This window comes from Hyaena hyaena, unplaced genomic scaffold (assembly GCF_003009895.1).
Source record: "Hyaena hyaena isolate Hyena2069 unplaced genomic scaffold, ASM300989v1 scaffold_99, whole genome shotgun sequence".
NCBI lineage: Eukaryota > Metazoa > Chordata > Mammalia > Carnivora > Hyaenidae > Hyaena > Hyaena hyaena.
This window is the reverse complement of record NW_024080731.1, coordinates 3316122-3337263: the sequence shown is the minus strand read 5'-3', so window position 1 is coordinate 3337263 and position 21142 is coordinate 3316122. Positions and strand designations below refer to the sequence as shown.

Genomic DNA, 21142 nt, shown 5'->3' with positions numbered 1-21142 from the left:
TCTATCTGTCTCTCTCTCTCTCTCTCAAAAATAAATAATGTCAACCCCAATGGAATATAAATAAGTTCTGTGGATTGTGTCAATATCAATTTTCTATTTTTAATAGTATGCAATAGTGTTATAAGATGTTAATATTGAGAGCAGCTGAATAAAGGGTACATCAGACTTCCCTGTCCATTTCTTTTTAACTTGCTATGAATCTATAACATTTCTTAATAGTCTTGTTTTAAATAAAGAAATTCCAAAAGAACCAACCTGAAACATGCTATCCTACTGGTACTGATGGGAGAGAGTGCAGGTGGGAAGCAGAAGGCAGACAGAAAGATAAAATAAAAAGCACGAGAACTTGAAAAATATGGCACAGTGTAAAGAGGCTTTCATTAGCCTCTGAAAGCCAAGCGTGTTTTTCGAGCATCATTGGTGGGAAAATTGCAGTTGAATTTGCCAGCTCTGTAGTTAATCCTAAATGAAGCTGTTGCTACAGTGTATGCACAGCACTAATTGATTTTTAAGCATAACAGATGAATGAGTAAAAGTTTAGGGATAGAACAGAATAAATTGTTTTCCTGGAATTTGGCTTTTCTCCCATTTTATGAATACCTGTGCCAAGTTAAGGGTGAGTACTCACAGTCTAAATTATTTATGCTGAAAGGCTGTCAGGTGTGGGATGAGGATGCAACGTAATGAGAATTCCTTAGATTTGAGCTCAGTGGGGCTGCAGCATCCCAGAAGGGAAATCTGCATGAAAAGCTTATTTACCTGTTACCGAACAAAGAGAAAACACAAATAAAATGATCTTTAAAATTACTATGAAATGCACTAAGATTTCTATGGAAGTTTAAGCTCCGCGTCAAAATGCATGACAGCAGTCACTTTTGTTCATTGCCTTATCTTCAGCCTTAGAATAGTCCCTGTAAGTAGTAGAGGCACCGTATACAATCATTGAACTCCAGACACCATTGTAAGCACTTTACGTCATGAATTTATTTCCCCATAATGATCTTTTGTGGTAGATGCCATTATTAGTACTCTCATTTTACAAATGGGGAAACTGAGAGAAAGAGAGAAGTCAAGTCGTGATGGAAATGGAAAGTCTAACTCAGGCAGTCTGGCCTCATTCATTGTAATTTAAAAGTAAATATATATCTTAGCCATTAATAAATCAGTATTTTTATGTATCTGTAGAAAACATCAAAGTGTCTTAACCTTTATGGGTTTATATAAGTGCATTCTTGGTGGGGAGAGGATCTGTTCTTTTTCTCAGATTCTCACAAGGGGCTTTGACCTTTCCAAAGTGAAGAACCATTCCTAAATATAGAACTGTTTCGAAAAAGGAGGCGTTTACTTGAATTCCAATGGCTCATAATACTGAAGGGGCCTGAAGAGTTTGGTTTGAATGTATTTGACTTGTTCTTTATCTGCCTAACCCTCTGTCGACTCCGTGCCAGACATAAAAATTTCAGAGTCTAGTGTGTAGCTTAAACAGCCAATTACAGCCTGGGTTGATCCACACACGCTGCCGAGGTCTTCTTGGCTTTTGGAGGGGAGCAGGCACGGGCCTAAGAGGGGGAGGGAAAGAGCCTGAGCCTCAGTCTCCCCTTTCACTAGCAGCCTGGCACCAGGATCCCCAACTCTGTTCGAGGCTACGAGGCCTCGAGGAAAAGCTCTGCTCCTCCCAACATCTCTCTGCCTAGGAGTCATTTCCAGATTCTTTACCTTTCTTGGCAACTGAGTGGGAGATTGTTTGGGTTATAATGAAATAGGAGTGCAAGCTGGAATTCCAGTTACGTACTGAAAATTTTTGTTCCCTGGATGTCATCCTGCGACACTCCACTCACAATTGTGAAGAAGCCAAGAGAAATGCAATTATGTTGTTTTATCCCAGTCACCTCTGGAATGACACACGCAAGGCACCGCAAATCCAGTATATTCTGCAACACTGAGCAGGCGGTGGTCTGGTCCCCTTCATTCTGAGTTGGCTCAGGATCAGAGACCTTTTCCCTTAAAAAGCGGAACAGGAAAGAACTGTGCTATGCCAATAGAAGTGGTAACAGCAACTCAGAGATAGAACCACCACATCCCCACCCTGATTTCGGCCTTTAGGGATAGCACACTCCTATAGTGGTTCCCAAGTATTGAGCTCTGAGCATACACTGCGATTGTGCTGATAAGCCGACTGAAAGTGTATCCGTGCCCGGACACATTCACACTTAGTGAGTAATGAAGTACAGCTCTCTAGATGCTAGAAAGCATTCCTACGCATGGGGTCAGACTGACCTAAATCTCTTATTTAGATTGCAGATAATGGCTGTTTGACTGATAAATGTAGTTGCTGGTGCAGTCTTTCTCAGAGTTATTTTTACCATGTGTTGTTTGTGTTTTCCTCATTTTGTGCTGCTATTTTAGCAATTTTTTTTCATTCATTCGATGATTATTTGTAGAGCAATTATTATGTGACAGCTGCTGAGCTAAGCCCTGGGAATAGATGGTGAACAAAATAAAAAAGGTTGCAACTCTCATGGAACTTTCTGCCTGGCAGAGAGTAGGAAAATGATGGTGATGATGATAATAATAATAAATAAATGTATATGTAACTAGTGATTTATCTATCACTATCCCCACCTAAAGGAAATAACGCCAATGCTTCAGTTCAATTCTACACTAGTCAGAGTTTTCACTCCAGGCATGGATTAGTTTGCTATGGCTGTTCCAATAAACTACTGCCAACTTGGTGGCTTAAACAATAGAAATGAGTTCTCTCATAGTGCTAGAGGCCAGAAGTCTGAAATCAGCTGAATGACCCAAAACCAAGGTGTGAACAGGACTGTGCTCCCTCCTGAGGTTCTAGGGGAGAATCCCTTTCTCATTTCTTCTAGCTCTACTGGCTTCCTGCTGCATTCCTTGACCTGCAGCTACCTGCTTCAGACCTCTGCCTCCATGACAACCTTACCTTTGTCTCTTCTGTGCCAAGTCTTCCTCTAGTTCCCTCTTATAAGGACACTTGTGCTTGTATTTAGGGCCCACCAAGATTATGCGGGATAATCTCCTCACTGCAAGAGTGTTGATTTAATCACACCCACAAAGACCCTTTCTCCGTGTAAGGCAACATCTACAGGTTCCAGGGAGTAAGATCAGTGAGGGCCTTATTCAACCTCCTACAGTGTGTTAACATCCTAAATCCAGAAGGCTGACATGTGTCCAAGACTCTGGAACAGGACTGGTTGGCCACAGGCCATGGGCAAATTGGTCTTCCACTCTCAAGCATGTGTTGAATCTTTTCCACCCTACTTCTGTTCTCACAATGCAAGTTCCTTCTTTCCTTCCCACTTTGGGTACTTTTCTCCTTCTACTCTTGGTCTGTACAATCAGTGAAGTCCTTCGGCCTTCTCTCTGTCTTTCTACCAGCCCCAATTCTATCCTGTCTTTGGATGATGGGGGAAAAAATGCTGCCATCTCTTTCTGCCTTATAGCCAAAGGCTTTCAGCTCTTTTTGAGTCCTTTTTTTTTTTCTTGCCACCTAGGTGTGGACTGAAGGAAGCTGGGTGGGGGAATACATAAAGACCAGAAATTTATACTTCAGGATATAAAACTGTCTCATAATTAAACACCATGACAAGTGTTAGAAAGGGAAAAGGAGCAGAAGAAAACAACTCGCACTGTAAAAGAGTACAAGGAGCTACTTTATACTGGTAGGAATAGTCTCTTTGAGGAGTCATATATAGGCTGCAGCAAAGGGTCAGGAAGAGTTCATCATCCTTAGAGGAAAGAGCTTGTGTGAAGATACCCAGGTAGGGAAGTCAATGGCTTGCAGTGGCTGAGAGAAGAGCAGGGCCATGGAGAGTTGGATAAGATGAGTTGGGTTAGTTGGCAATCAGACTGGGCAGATTCTTCTAAGTGTTACTGAAAAGGTTTTATTTCCTTTCATTGTAAGTGCAGTAGGAATCTTGATGTCCATCAACTCTAAAATCTGGTGATAGGCTAAGGATTTCTTTTTTATAATTAAGAAAAATTAATGTTTATTTATTTTTGAGAGACAGGGAGAGACAGAGCACAAGTTGGGGAGGGGCAGAGAGAGAGGAAGACACAGAATCTGAAGTAGGCTCCAGGCTCTGAACTGTCAGCAAAGAGCCTGACTCGGGGCTCAAACCCTTGGACCATAACATCATGACCTGAGCCAAAGTTGGATGCTTAACTGACTGAGCCACCCAGACGCCCAATTCCTTTTCTTTAAGACAAGTAATGACTCTTTCTCCTACAATTTTGCCTACATATGAATTTAAACTTTCAGCTAAGACCAAGCCATTTCCTCTGGTCTCTGCTTATCTTCAAGAGGCAGTAAATGCCCACTCCACCCAACCCTCACCACTGACCATCTAAGTACAGAGGCAGTTGGATCCTATTCATTGGTGAGTATTGATGAGTCATTGGATTTTTTGATGTTCTTATACCTGCAAAACTGATATAATGGCACCTGTCCTATCTACCTTGCTTAATAATAATGAGGGTAAAAGAGAGAATTAATAAATATAGATAGTATTGGCCAATATAAAATTATTTTTCTACAAAAACACACGATTATTGCTGTATGTTATTATCCAACAGCCTTTTCACCAAGCTCTCAAATGGGTCTCGGTATTTCCTATTGGTACAAAGTCTTAATTTGCAAACGCAGAAAATGGAGGTAGAATAATCATCCTTCTGTTGGCTAAGAAATATGTGGCTTATCTCAAAGGAATACAGCATCTTGTCTTCAAATTCTGTACTAGATGAAGTTCTGGCATCATTTTTGCTTTGAGGAATTCACCAAACCCAATTACCAGTTATTGTTTTAACCATTAGCAGAGAAGGCAATTTCTATGGCCTAAAAGCTATGCTTTATGATTCACTTTAAGCCTAACTTGCTTGGGAAAGAACATTCTTTTAGGTTATTAAACTATGGTCTATATATTGCTGGCACCAGCCTCCAGCACAGCTAGGATGTTGTTAATATACCACAGTTCCACAGGGATACCTAATGAAATGCAAACCAAGTTAAGTCTCCGAGTTTGAGCCATTTTCCACAATGAGGTTTGTTCTTGACTTGTTCTTGATTATATTTTCAAAGAAAGAAGACACTGATACAGATGGCAGGCATGTAACACATCATAAGCTATGTGTGATTACTGACAGGTTCATGTGAGATGCCCAAACCTAAGTGTTAGTTGCTGAGCCTCCAATATGGGAAACGGGGTGAGGAAGTCTTGGCAGTCGTGATGCCGGAACTACACCTAAGTTCAGCCATGACCACTTTTAATGAAGTTGCAAAGTGTGTCATTGAACCATAAGCCTTCCCTCCTTGTTTTATTCTCTCCTCTGCTCTCATAGATACAGAATCATTAGTGGGTAATTTTATCACTGTTGACTACTCTGAAATGTAGAAATATAGAGTGGACTTCTACCAAATCATAACATGTAGGGAATTTCACAAATGACAACATTCTGGAAAGGAGTCTTCATCCAAGGTTTGTCTCAGAATTACAGGATCTGTGAGAAGGAGCCCCGCCATTGACCTTAGTTACCATGGGTGACAAAGGCTAAGAGACTGACAGCTCTCCATGACTGAATCAGTCTCTACAGGCAAGCCGTATTTTAAGAAAATCACTTTAAAGGATTCGATCAGACTGCCAAAAAAGAATTATTAACCATGTGCCCATGCTTGGCACTAGGAAAGGATCACTTTAAGCAAAAACATAGATCATACCCTAAAGGGGCTCACTTTTTTTTTTTAATGTTTTATTTATTTCTGAGAGAGCAAAAGAGACAGCGTGAGCAGGGGAGGGTCAGAGAGAGAGGGAGACACAGAATCTGAAGCAGGAGGGTCAGAAAGAGAGGGAGACACAGAATCCGAAACAGGCTCCAGGCTCTGAGCTGGCTGTCCACACAGAGCCCAATGCGGGGCTCAGACCCACGAATTGCGAGATCATGACCTGAGCCGAAGTCGGACACTTCACGAACTGATCCACCCAGGCACTCCTAAAGGGACTCACTTTTATCTCATTCTCCTGGAGACATCAAGTTAAGTTTTTCATAAATAAAATGGCTCATAATATTACTCATAATTGGTCTTAGATATAGCTTCGAGTGATTTTTAGGAATATTGTTCCAGTGTGTCATAAACAGAAATATGCTAAGGCCTCTACAACATCTCTCTTCTGCCTCAATCTGGATGGTGCAGTACCTACTAGAACATTCCATAAAGTCAGGAACTGAAGTCTGTGGGGAGCCTGAGACCCTGAGAGCTCTCTGGAATGAGGCTGGCCCCCAGGCAAAAGGAGGGCAGCTGCTAATCCTGAAATTCCCTTTAGTTTTGTGTCCTTGCCTTTAGAAAATTTAAATGATTATTTTGCTGTTACTCATTCTTAAGCCATGTGAGAAGCAACTTTAAATATCACTGCCCGTGCTGTAGCAATTGAGAAAGAGCTTACTACCACAGGAACCCACTGCCCACGCCATTTCCCATGGGTCTTATTTTATTAAATGGAACTGGCAGGAGGGATGAAAGAAAGCTGTATGATGCTGGCTCTTAGATCACACATCACTTTGTAGTGTCAATATTTGTAGATGTTAAAAATGTGATTTCCTCCAGTTGTATTGAATATATTTTGCCCATATTGGGAGCGTTCCACCAAGAAACCCAACCACTTTTAACCTGCTTGACCTCTAATAAATGCATTGTTGAAGAAAATCCTCAAGAAGTTAATTATGTGCAACTTATTAGACATATTTGATTATTTTGTGAACAAAATAAATTAAATATACTCATTAACATTCCCTCTGATGCACTTTCAATTATTTATAGAAATGGGAGACCTGAGTCGGACTTTAAACTTTAACTGTCTCTGTCTCTGGTGTTGTGTCTCCTGATTCACCCATAGTCCTCTGCTTCTTCTAACAGTTTAGTTGTTCACTTATTCCACCAAAAGTTTAGTTTGAGAGATAAAAATAGAGCAGTCAGTTGACAAAAGATAAATTCCTTGTAGCTAGAAAACATATGTGGCCAAAAAAGTTTATATAACATTGCTCAGTTATAGTCTTGATATTCACTTGTTAATTCAAAAAGTACTTTTTAAAGCATCTGTAGTGTCCCAGGCGCTACTCAGTACAGTCAGGATTCTCTGGTGAAAATTAAAGAGAGAGAGAGAAAGAAATTCTTTCCTTTGGGGAGTTTATATTCCAGTAGGCAGATAAACAATAAACTAACTAACTAAATAAACATATACAATGTTAGATGGGAAAAACTAGAAATCAATACAATGTAAGGAGGATAAGGAGTTGGTAGGGGAGGGTGTGGTGCTGGGGCGTCAGAGGAACCTCGGTGAGGAGGTGGTCCTGGAGAGGATGAAAGGTGATGAGGGGGATCAGCCACATGAGTACCTAGGGAAGAACATTCCATCCACAGGAAAGAGCTAGTGTAAGAGCACCTGGCATATTGGAATGTTGGAGACGCAACAGGGAAGCCACAGATGAGGTCAGCAGTAGTAACTCCTTTTTTTTTTTTTAAATTTTTCATATTTGTGCTACTACTCAATATATATGCCACTACATTAAAATGGCAATTTAAAATTCCTTGCATACCGAGTTTGGAAGTAAAACAAGCATAGTCACAAACTCAGGAACAAAAGTAACAGAATTGGCTTCCTTTGAGAGCCTACCTACTGGCCAGCCATTCGCTAAGCGCTCTGAATGTGCTGGGTGGTTTAATTCTCACAAACTAATTCAATGGAATGCATGGAATTTGAGAAGTAACTTGGTAATTTCTCCGAACTTCAGTTTCCTCATTCCTAAGAGATGGTAACAGTGGCTACCTCATTTTGTTTATGTTTTGGTGTTAAAATGTAACACGGTTCCTGAAACTGAATAAATGTTAGTTGACAATCATGACTAGTTTATAATTACAGCAGGAGCCATTACTTTAATAAATCATTGTTTTCTCAGAGAACTGACAACACATCTAAGTTACAAATTGGATTTGTAAAATTTGATTTTATCCTTATAGGTATGGAAGAAACAGGCTTAAGTATGGGGTTCTGTGGGAGATTACGGGCATCAAACTGGGGCATGAAAGGGCTAGAGATGGCTCCTCCTGTGGATGACACTCAGGTGAGAAGATGCCGTAGGTGAATGGAGGCAGCAAGGAATATCAAAGAGCCACCACAGGGAGAACAATACCAGGGTCCAGACCCTAACAAAATTGTCATTTCTTCTTTCTGGAGCCTGAAAATAAAATCAGGGGCCATATTGTGATGAAGCACACGGGCCTGAATCCATCAGGCTGTGTCTGAGCAATATGGCGACCCAGAAAGACTTTAAGCAAGAAAGTGACATGATTAAATGTGCATTTTAGAATGATTACCCTGATTGTAATGTGCAAAGTGCTTTACAAGAGCCACAATTAGAGGCAGGGCAACCAGGCAGGCATGCATATAACTTAAAGTTTAGTAAGAGGAGAAATATCTCATTATGAATCTATTATGTAGAGAATAGCTGTTTGTTATAACACATTGTTATTTGGGGGACAGCTATCAGAGGATCAATAATAATCATATGAAAGTTGGGATATAGGGGCGACTGGGTGGCTCAGTTTGTTAAGTGTTCGACTTCAACTCAGGTCCTGATTTCATAGTTCATGAGTTCAAGCCCTGCACCAGGCACTGTGCGGACAGCTCAGAGCCTGGGGTCTGCTTCGGATTCTGTGTCTCCCTCTCTCTCTGCCCCTCCCCTGCTCACACTTTCTCTCTCCTCTTTCTTAAAAAGAAAAAAATTAAAAAGTAGGAATATAAAGCCAACTCATTTCATTTTCAACAAAATTCCTAGGTAGACTGATTTGTACCTCCCTCTGGGATCTCACATATATCACGCTGGAAATCACTGTCATTTTTCATCTCAGGAGCCGTTAGGTGAAAAGCAAAAATTTAAACCTGCAATATTTCATAATTCTTTCAGCATTTCTCAGTCAAACATCATTCCCTAAAAACCTGGATGTAGAACATTCCCACTTCAACACGAATGACCTACTGGGCCATGTAACTGAAATGCTAGCACAAGACCAATAAACAACTGAGAGAGAGGACGTGGAAGAAAGGAAAACTCAGGCTTCAGCAAATTCACGCACCAGCAGGAAAAACATTCAGCCATGACTGGGCAAACGGAATCTCAGTCACATTCTCTTATAATTGGGGTTTTGAGGCTCACACAGACCACACTTCTACATCCATAATTTCTGCGGTAATGCAGCTAAAATCCCTTCATTTCAACTAAATTACCCAGGCAATTACAGTTATAATTTATTTTTGCTCAAATTACTTCAAAGCTGTGCTTCAAAGCACTTTTTAAACAAAATTGGCCTTTGTCCCACCTCTTCGGTTTGTTCTCATTTTTCTTATGACACTGAGCTATTGTATTAAAACAAATGATACAAAAAGCATGTGAGTACATCCTTATAAAATTTCCAAATAATTCAGTGTGAAAGACTGCTGTCATTTTTTAAAAATCCCTTTAGTCACTCACCTCTTCCTCCATTCTAATTCCTTTCTCTCTCCACCCTCCCCCATGAAAAAATGCTATGATAGTACTTATGCAAACATTTTTCTCCTCACTCAAGTACACACACACACACACATACACATACACACACTTAATTACGCATTTATTTTTAGACATAAACATATGAGACAAGACAGAGCAGTGATTGTAAGGCATGCGTGGAGACAGGGTCATTACCCATTAATAGTATGCCCTTGGAAATTTAGTTTCCTCATACAAAATTGGGATGATAACATTACATACTTCACCAGGTTCTTAGGAGAGTAACTATTTTGATAAATTGAAAGCACTTTGATCAATATCTAACAGTAAATAGTAAGTAGTGTATGTCAGGTATTATTATTACTATGTTTTAAGAATGTATGGATATTTTCTTAGACGTATTATTCTATGACTTGCTTTCTCAGTTAGAAGTATGTCTTAGATATCTTGCCATGTCAGTATGTACTTAGGTTTTTTAATCTGCTGTATAGTATTCTGTGGTGTGTGAGACCACAGTTAATCTAATCATCCCCGCGGTGATGGACGTTTAGCTTGCTACACAATTGACCTTTTGCTTTGTTTTGTTTTGTTATTGTGAACACTGCTTCAGTGAAAATCTTCATGTATACCAGTGACAATTTCTCTAGGGTGAGTACGGATATGGGACAAAGATCAGGGGGATATGGGCATACTTTATCTTTTTAAAAAATATTTATGTTTTTAATTTATTTTTGAGACAGAGACAGAACATGAGTGGGGGAGGGGCAGAGAGAGAGAGGGAGACACAGAATCTGCAGCAGGCTCCAGGCTCTGAGCTGTCAGCACAGAGCCCGATGCAGGGCCCAAACTCGTGAACTGCAAGATCATGACCTTAGCCAAAGTTGGATGTTTAATGAACTGAGCCACCCAGGCGCCCCTGGGTATAATTTATCTTAATGGACACTGCCAAATTGACTTCCAATTTTTACTTCTACATTGTGTGAGAACATGAATTTCAGCAAATCCTTGGCAATACATTATTAATTTTTAAGTATAATCATAATTGTTATCCTATTCTGGATTTAACTGGTATCTTCCTAACTAATAGTAAAGTCAAGCATTTTTTACTTGAGCGTGTTATGAGAGGTAGCTACTCATACTAAATCCTGGCAGAAGTGAATTGGGCATGTATAATACAAAGAAAACAAAAAGCCCCACAAAACTCCAGGGTGATTTGGGGTATGAATGAGGGGGAGACTCTTAGAAGGTAAAGTTGAAGAAACCAGCTGAGAGTGGAGAGGGAAGGTCCTTGTAGGTCATTGTAAGGTGTTTTCACTTTGTTTGGAGCAAGACGGTGATGTAATAGGGGCGCCTGGGTGGCTCAGTCAGTTGGCATCTGACTGTAGCTCAGGTCATGATCTCGCAGTTCACGAGTTTGAGCCCTGTGTTGGGCTCTGTGCTGACAGCTCAGAGCCGGGATCCTGCTGCAGATTCTGTGTCTCCCTCTCTCTCTGCTTGTCCCCCACTCGTGCTCTGTGTGTGTGTCTCTCTCTCTCAGAAATAAACATTAAAAATTTTTAAAAAGATGGTGACATAATAGAGAATATATACTATCTGGAATGGACTCTTAAAGAGGGTGGAGGTTTACTACAACAGAAGAATGAAGGAAAGACATTCTAGGCTGGGGGAATAAAACTGAGAAATTATGGAAACATGAAAAAACGTGATAAAACCAAAAGCATGGCGTTGCTCATATATTGAAAATGAAGATAGGGAAGCAGAGTTGGACCTACCTGTGCGAGGGAAGTAGTTTGCATGCTAGGCAAAATTTTTATTTCTAGAAAATGGGGAAATATTCATGGGGTAAGGGAACCTGCATTTATTGGGTGCATTCTGCGGGCCAGGTTTAGTACTTGGTACTTTACACGGTAGTTCATTCAATCTTAAATGACACCTTTGAAGGAAATGTTACACTTGCATATGTAGGAAATGAGACTCAGGGAAATTACGTCACTTGCTCTAAATCATACAGCTGATAGTCTCTGGGTCTGAGCTTCAAAGCCAGGTCTCCCCAGATTGGCTAAGTAAATATCGGGTAAGTACTGTGCACTGTGCTGGGTACTGGGGAAAAACAATCGATGTGCGGCAGTCCCTGGCCTCTAGGACAGTGTCTACCAGAGCTGTGCATTTTCTGCTCTTCGCCAGACTTAAGCAACAGCATGGAGAGCCCGAGTGAGACTCAGACAAGAATCTGGAGAAAAGTTCTGATAAGAGAGAAGGTAAAGGATATTTTTAAATCTAGGCAAGAAACCATAAGAAGAGGGGGGAGAGGATCGGATGAGGTGGTGAACGGGGAATTAATATCCATCAGTATAGTATGGTACTTAATTAGATGTGAGTTGAAAGGAACATGAAAGAGGTCCCCAAAGTGTCTAGTTTGGATGGCTGCGTGGCTAGTGACAGCAAGAACCAGAGAGGAGGGGTGAAAAGAATCTTTGGAGGTTAGAGCCAGTTAGAGCATTGAAATAAGTTTTATTTTATGAACTACATGAAAAACCTTAGTGTAAGTCACCGGTGACAAATCCGAGCATGTGCTGTGGGTGTGCTTTTAATTGGTAAAGACATTTATATGCAGAGCCAGAGAAGGATTGTACAGTAAACCTGAAATATCCTTTAAATGTTCGCTTCTGCAAGAAGGCATCTGTAATGTTGAGTCTCTGCAATTAAATTAAGTGTTATAGCTATTGTTAATGTTTATCATTCGTGGGACACAGCAACATAAACGTCCCTGCTGCTTTATGCATTAGAAGAAACACATTTGACAGCTCTGGACTCAGACAGCTCCGGACTCAGACAGCTCCTGCCTAGATTTGTTGTGTTTCTCTCTTATGCTTTATATGAATTGCCTGGGTATCTAGGACTCTCAAACAGGTTAAATAATAAAGTGTATACTTTGAAGGGTTTGAGTGAATAATTTCCAGAACACATTATTATCTCTGACACCCCTTAGAAGACTGTGATCTCTGCAAGATCACTAGAGTAAGATAACTGAAGGGAAAAACAAAAACAAAAGAAGAACCCTACTCTGGTTGACAGAACCCCAGTGTTACTGCAGGGAGAGGAGATGGGATGGTGTGTGCCATGCTGAGTTAAATAAGATTCCCCCAGCCTCCTATAGACTAAGCCTTTTTCGGAGTTGCAAAATCTTTCGTAGACCCTTCCAGCATTAGCCTTGTCTGCAACATAAGAAGAGCCCACCTATCCTGAAATTCATAAGGTGGACTTTGATGTTTGTCATTGGGATCTCACCCAGTGTCTGGGTGTGCAGTTGTACTTCATCAACATTTAAAGAGCGTCAGCTGAACCTGGGTATTCCTTCTAAACTAGCTCGTGATTTGAAACCAGGCTCCACATTCTTGGATTTCTGCAGTAGCAGGAGATCACGCTCCATGGTACTAAGTCTGCGTCTAGGGCCTTGGAAGAATTGCAAAATGGGCACTAGTGACCTGAGTGCCAGAAAACCTACTCTTTCAAATGTTTCTTTTATGTCAGATCTATTCTTCCCTCCCCCTTCCTCATGCTGCCCTTTGGTGGTCAGTGGACCTGTCCTTGTTTGGTAAAATCACTTCCCCTCATGTCCCTGAAAATTCAAACTCCACAGGGCTGCTGATTTCAAAACAAAACCAAAGACAAAACCAAAAAAATACAGAACCAAAAGTATACTAAAGAAATAGCATATACCGGGCACTACTAAGTACACTTTGCAACATCTGCCTGCCTGTTAATGGATGACCAACTTGCTCCAGTTGCCCGGAACTGAGGCATTTCCTGGGACATTAGTGCTAGAACCCAAGACCGTCTGTATCTGGGAACTGAGGCACAAAGAGGAAGGGCGTTTTCTAAAGATCCCACTCTTAATCAGTGGTTTGTCTGCTCTTCACACACCCCAGTCTTCTTGACTCCAAGCTCTGGGCTGTCTGCGCTGTCACGCCGCCTGGGCTAAAGGTCAGTTTGACGATTTGATGGAGTCACAGTAAGTTTTAGTGACGGAGATATATTTGCATGTTTCTGTGGTGTGTAATAGTGCTGAGTATGGAGCAGACAGGTTTTGGGTGTGGGGTGCTGGTCATCACACCTCCACACCTCCTCCCGTTTGCCAAACCACACCCAGGAGCAAATACCAAGAACTGGAAATTTCTACACACCTGTTTCTGATCATTAGCAAGTCCCTGCTCCTCAGGGGTTTAGTGTCACAAAGTGTCACCGCTTGGGAGAGTGTGAGTGGACATGGCATGCATTTTAGAAGCACAAATCAGTTGAATCATGATTGGAGCGTGTTCACTGTAACCTTGACACCTTGGTGAAACTTACCACTCAAAAATTAACAGACTCATTGGAAGATCTCATTTTCTAGGAATAATTTTCCCATGCAGCGTTCTTTCTGAATTCCTAGTGCTTACATTTGTATTCCTGAAGATGGCTGTGTATGTGCGTGTGTGTGTTTATGTGTGTATATGAATGGGTGTGTATGTCTATTGTGTGTGTACATATGTTTATTGAACTTGTGTGTGTATTTATTGCATATTTGTGTGTAGATGTGTGTGTGTGTGTGTGTGTGTGTGTGTGTGTGTGTTTAATCTTCATCCCAAAACCATCAGGAATTTGTTTTCCTCCTCTTGGTGCCAGAATATCAAAGGCTGAGCAGTTACTATAAAGCATTACAACTGAAATGTAGCGGCTGCATTTGTTTCCAGTTTTAGTCTCCAGATCCAAAAGGTGGGCTGAGATCACCCAAATGCTAGATTTGGGATTTCTGGTGCCGATTTTCTCTAAAGCTTTTGCTCCCTTTAGGTTTTCTGCCCCTTGGGCCTGCTGGTAACGTTCTGTACTCTCCATGCTCGTGGTTCAGAAATTGTTATATTTGTAACTACTCTAACAGAATGAAAATGTGTGTAATTACATACGTTTTTTTTCCCCCCTGTCAACCTCTCTGCTCCTTTGTGTAGCGTTTGGTTATTTGATGGTTTTCCCCTGTCAAGTTCGCTCACATCATGCATCAGACAAATCTTCTGCACTTTTCCTAACAAAATATGACACAGTGGATGGACTGAGAGGCATAATTTTTTATGAATAAATAATAATTGTTTGTAATTAACCTATTAGTTGTGTGTATGGAAATGATGCCTCTAAATTACTTAACAGTGATTAGAAGCACTTGATTTACCTAAGTAGCTTGAAACATTCTTCCAACAAACTGTTAATTTATTTAGTAAACTTTGCCCCTGGATAATATAAAAGAAACTTCTACTTATTCCAAAATTAGATTTTGTTGTTGCTGTTGTCCTTAAGCCCCTGAAGCCCTGCAGTAAGATTATCACAAAGAGCTAGCATTTAGGCAGGAACAAAGTACTATGGGAGAATATTAGCATATTTTTTTCAGGGGATAAATGTGATACTTTTTATACACTTGCCACTTTCCTTCAGCAAAAGAGAATACATTTAGAACAGGAAATTAACATATTTCGGGAAAAGAGTGGATCAAAAGTCATAAAGATTTTTTTTCTGAATATGTCCCATAGCTTGTGCGGAGATACTCCATTCTTAATGAAACACCCAATCAACAAGTATATGGTTCTCTCAGTGACCAAAAATGATGATTTTATAGCCACCCCTAAACAAAATTATGAATTTCTAGCCTACCCAAGTCTCTTTCCTGGAATGACATAGTAAAGAAACTCTTGCATTTTACTACTTATGTTAATGATAGGGTAGAGCGTTGTGTCCAAACACTAATCTACATGTCAGTGACTGGCTGACTGGCTGTATCAGAGTTTTATAAAGTGACATACTCGTAGGTCATACCACTGTGGATATGGCAAGTTTGAGATCCAGTCTAGGCCTCTAATATTTTTTAAAAATGCCTCGATTGATTCCTACGTGCATACAGGTTTAAGAACTACCCGTCTAAAAAACCACAAATAGGGAATAGCCACCCATTTGGTATTTACTCTCTCTTGATTATCTTGTTTAAGGCTGTGGATTTTGTAGATAAGAGCCTAATTTCTGGAAACAGATCTCAGTTCTGCTCACTACCTGGGAACCTAGGATAAATTAAACTCTCCAGTACCTTATAGAATTTCAAGGATTAGACATAATGCACAGAAAGTAGCCAGCAACGTTCTGCACTTAATAAGTGCTCCATAAATATTAGAGTATACACACACACACAAGCACACATTTATATGTATAGATGTATGCATTCTTAATAAAATGCTTTAATGGACTAAAAGGAAAACTACCGTAAGAACAAAATGATTGATCGCTGTTCACTTTGTGGAAAAGGACAGTTGGTCTGTCTTTGGCTATATTGGATCATTTCAAACTTGAGATCATTATCCACTATTATAAAGCCCTTCACATAAAATCTTGCCGTTCCTTCACTAGGCAACTCCTACAGATCTCACCCTTGTCATTAGTTCCTGTCCTTTCACATGGCACAAACAAGTTTTGTACAAAAAGTGCAAATTTCCAGTTATAAAATGAGTAAGTCATGGGGGTATAAGGCACAGCATGGTGACTGTAGTTAATAATTCTGTATTGCATATTTGAAAATTGTTAACAACATAGATTTTAAAACTTCTCATCACAAGAACATTTTGTAGCGATGAATGGTGATGGATGTTAACCAGACAAAGACTAAAATGCAAGGAGATAATTAAGATTGTTTCTAAGGGTCTTTACAGCTACAATGTTCTGAGTTTCTGAGCTACCTAGATATTATAATCCAGTGCTCTTCATATCGTTTACTCCCTGATAACATCATTTTGCCCTTAATCCAAAGGAATGACTGATGTCATATAGAAGCCCATGGAATAAACCTGGCTCTAGATATGCCTAGAATAACTGAGAAGTATAGCCAACTCTTGGTTATCTGCGAAAGTGTTTAAGCAATTTAACTATCAGCAGCAAACTCTGTGAAGATTATATTCATGTAATCCCTACACAGAAAGACCTGCATAAAGACCTGGGCATGGACCATTTGACAGCTAATTATGCACAGATAACAAGCTTCCTTCCCAGGGCAGGCATCTCTTCCATCCGAGGGCTAACCAGGGTCAAAATTTAACAACTAGTTTCTCAATTGCAGTGGTAAGAAAACACAAGTCATGAGCAAATTAGTGCCTGCAGTGTGATCCAAAGTCTATTTTATTAGAATTCTTAATCAACCATTCTGATATCTCACAAAGTGTGGAAATAGGAAAACTATTGAAAGATCAGAATGCAGCCATATTGTTAAATTGGTTCATTGGCCAACCAGCAATTTGCTAATCTTCCATCAAACTAACTAGCTTTAAAGCTTCCTACAACTTACTACTACATGAGTTTGCTGATGAAACAAGGATGCATCTGGATTTTACTAAGCTATTTTTCCCCAGCTTCCTGAATGAAAATATCTTCTTTTATATATTCACATTACAGGAGATGCAGCTCTTATGGTTTTGTATCAATTTAATATTTCATTAGCTTGTATTTATGCATTTGAAAATGGCAATAAAATGATTTGAATTCTCCCCTTATTGATTTCTATGTGTATTTTTAAAAGATTTGGCAGGAGACAAAAATCTTTTCAGAATGGAAAAGTCCATTCTTCCCAGAGCATTTTAATTCAATTCAGTGAATGATCATGGCCACAGTATGCCTAAATGTGAGGTAGATCATATTTCTTTTTAGGGCCTTTTCTTTTTCAGGTCCTCCTCTTTGGTGTAAATATTTCCTAGGGACCTACTATATCCATGCTTTCTTCACCACCCCTTGCCTTTCTTACTGAAATTTGACTTTCACCAGATGTCTTTATTAAATAAATCCTTGCTAATGAGTTCCTCAAATTGCAGTAGTGCAACAAAGCTCTTAAAGCAAGGGGATGAAATCTTAACATACAGAATTTCAGGTTTTAAATGCAAGAGGGGATTTTGCTATAAAATCATAAGGCTTGCTCTGTCTCTTCACATCACAGAAGTGCCACATTCTCCTGCTGGGTGAAGAGCTGGCTCTCTGGGCTCTCAGTGACCAATCAAACTGACCTGGTTGTTACCGAGGACAAGTCAGTAGGGCTTTTAGATGTGCAACCTTGACGGAAATGGTTTAATTGTTTACAAATAAACGACTGCATTTCAAAACGTGTTTTAAATATTTAGCTCTATATTAAAGGCATACTTTCATTAAGAGTGAGGAACTGAACAAGCCCAAAGTAAGGATGGGTGATAAATGTTCAGGGCTCAAGGAATACCTTGCATATCAACATGTATATCCTAACTCTAACTGAGCAGATAGTTCAGCTTCTTTTTATGTACGAGTAGGTGATCTGCTTTTTTCTTCTTACCTTAAAAGAAAAAGGAAGGAGAGAAAACGGCCTTATTTTTCTAAAATGCTGTACTGAGGGGGATGGGTTAAATGGGTGATGGTGTTAGGGAAGGCACTTGCGATGATCACTGGGTGTTGTATGGAAACGCTGAGTCACTAGAGTCCACACCTGAAACTAATATTACACTGTGTGTTACTTAACTGAAATTTAAATAACAATTGGAGAAAAGAAAAAAAGTTATACTGAGGGTCTAAAAGCACTTAAAGGTAAATTATGGGTTGAGGAGATAATTGTACCCAATATTATTCGGTCATTAAGACAAGAGTTAAGATATTTTTCTGAAAACAATTAAAAAATAAAGTTATATAATGTTTGAAACAATACATTCTACAAACATACTTCTACTTCTTCCAATCTCAGAATTACCTCTTAGTTTCTATTATGCTGTTCAATCATGTAATTTGTATCATTTTAACAAAGCATTTTTGGAAGCAGAAGAGAAGTATGACACTCTACAGATATCTTCAGAAGGTTCTGGGCCCTGGTGGAGAAAGCAAAGCGAAAGGCAGAGTCCAGCCAAGAGCCCTGTTACCTCTGGTGAGCCCAGAGAAACCTGAGTCATCATCTAAACCAGAGATAGAGCATCAAGGCAAAAATTCTAGATTCAAAGACCACAGCATCTGCTCTTTTATAAATTGCTAACTGTGCGGGGAGGAGCGGAGCTGGGAGTGGGAGAGCATAACTGATGGTTCAGTGGGACTCCGGATGGCACAGTGGCCATAGTTCTCTCAGCAATTCATCCCTATGCTGAGAGCGTGATGGCCCCATGTATTAGTCCCACAGCTCTCCTGTGGTAACTCAAAATTGCAGGCATAATGCCTAAACTGGGATAATGGGCCTCCAAAGGTCTGGCCTAGAATTTCCAACCCTATTAGATGAAAGCAAATAGAACAAAAGCAAAAAGGAGTTTGGAGACTAGTCATCTGGCCCAGAAAACACGTGAACCAGTGTTATTGAACCATACAAACAAATAAATTTTAATACTAAAGAAGAAACTAGAGAAGAGCCGGAGCAGCCAAATCACTTTCCTTTAGAAAGAGAATTTCACACAGTAACAATTCATCCTGGGGCAAATTAGAAAGAAATTTGTGCACACTGAAAACAGGGATTAGACTGCAAAGCTGTCAAAGTGTTCACCTGTCCTTTATGTTCTTCTAAAGAACTTAGAATGTCATTCATAGGATATGTGCTAAATAAGCATCGGTTGAGTGATTATGTCAGTGATTGAATGAATAATTAAAAGAATACATTAGTCAATGAACAAGTCTATTTTCCTAAGCCTTAGCCACAGGCAAAAATTCACTCTGCCCAGCAGCTTTTTTTTTTTTTTTTTTTTTAAATAAGCACTTGCTCTCCGTAGACTACAGACTTAGTGAAGTTGTAGTTACGCAAGTTGCCTCCAGGACTCACCACCCTGTCTCTTAAACCTTTTGTTATCAGCCTGGTGCTCCAAGACACAAAGAAGCAGCATTCTTACACACCAGAGTGACTGCCTCATTGCTAAATTCAAAGCTTCTTTTTTCACTTTTTTTTTCTCCCATCCACATCCAGCTTGCTGAAGCAAGTGATAGAATGGAGCATAATCTTTTGTCTCCACAAATCTGTATAATTTAGTAATTGTGAACCTCAAGATATAACTGAAGTGTGCATAAAGTGCATACTTTGTGTAACTCAGTATAATATCCATTTTGAGTCCCCTTTCGGCTTAGTTGTAAAATGTGATCTCAACTAATTTGGGGTGGCCTTCTCGGGCTACTTTAGTCCACTCTTAGGTTTTCTGGAAGCCTCTTAGCCTATCTCCTCACACAGATGTTTCTCCTAGGAGCTCTATCCATGAAGCAAGGAAAAAAAAGGCCTTTGTACTTCTATCCTCTAAAATAGGAGTTATGTCATCTGCCCTGAAGATCAGCTGAGAGAGAAGACTATCTCCTTTTCTCAGGGCCCTAGAATATGATTACAGCTTTCTTCTGTTTTGCTTCTCCCTAATCCTAACCTGGAGAATCTTTAGAAGGTTTGGGAAAAGAAACCTCTTTGTATTTACTTGTAAAAACATAGTCTCTCCAACTAAATGTACCATCTGTACCATGATGCTAAAAAGACTTCATACTCCAAAGCCGAGAATTGATTTATCTTTTTGCTTTCTGCTTTACCATGCTTACCTTCTAGGTATGTGTGCATATCTGATGACATCCTTAGTAAATTTCTCTAAAATAAACTATTCTTTATAAAGGGTTTATTCAATGCATAACAGTAATGCCCTCTGGAAAAATTATACCAGTTTTTGTTAAGTTATTAGCAGTATATGAGAGACCCATTTCCCTACATCCTTGCAAAATACACCGTATTTTAAAAAATATGTATTTCCATTTTTAAATTAAAAATGAAATATTTTGTGTTCTGTACTTATTTCGTTACAAGAAAGCTTAAACATCCTTTCATGAGTTTGTATTTTTTATTACTACGTGTCCATGAGTTCTTGTGCCCATTTTGCTTAGGTCTTTATTGCCATTTAAGAATATTAAAAAATTGTAAGAAATTGAGAATATTTTTTTTCTGGTTTGTTATTTGACTTTCATGATATATGAGATATAGAAACTTACAATTTGTAAATCTGATCTTGTGATTTTTCCATTGGCATTTTTACTTCAGAATTCTTTTTCCATTGCAAGATGAACATTCACCTCTATTTCATTTTAGTTGCTTTATGGTTTTATTTTTATGCTTAAATTTTTGATTGGTTATATTTAGCATAGACCATGAGGTCGGACTCCACATTACTTTCTATCATTTAACCATTATTTGTTTCAGCATCCTTATTTAACACTCCTTTCCCCCTTTGGTCTAAATCCCACACCTATCCTATAACAGAGTTTTACATACGATGGATCTGCTTCTGGACTCTGTTCTACTGTCTCTTACTACAACAGTAAGACACTGCTTTAATCATTCTAGCATCTTAATAACACATAATATCTGATAGGGAGAGTTCTCCTTTATTACTCTTTTTTAAAATTTTGTCAGAATTTTCCTGACTAGTGCATTTATTCTTACAGAGGAAATTTAGAAATCCCACTCTAAATGTTAGTATGATATTTGAGGTCTTAATTGCTCCTTACCCTCCGAACTTGAGCCCCCATTCAATCCATCCGGCACCCTAGTGCATCCTAACCTGCCTTT

At 39.5% G+C, this 21142-nt stretch overlaps 1 protein-coding gene across 1 annotated transcript in view; it reads left to right on the top strand.

Annotated features, from left to right (window-relative positions):
• Positions 1–21142, top strand: part of LIN7A (lin-7 homolog A, crumbs cell polarity complex component) — a 126556-nt gene that overhangs the window by 96377 nt on the left and 9037 nt on the right. The window lies entirely within an intron of this gene.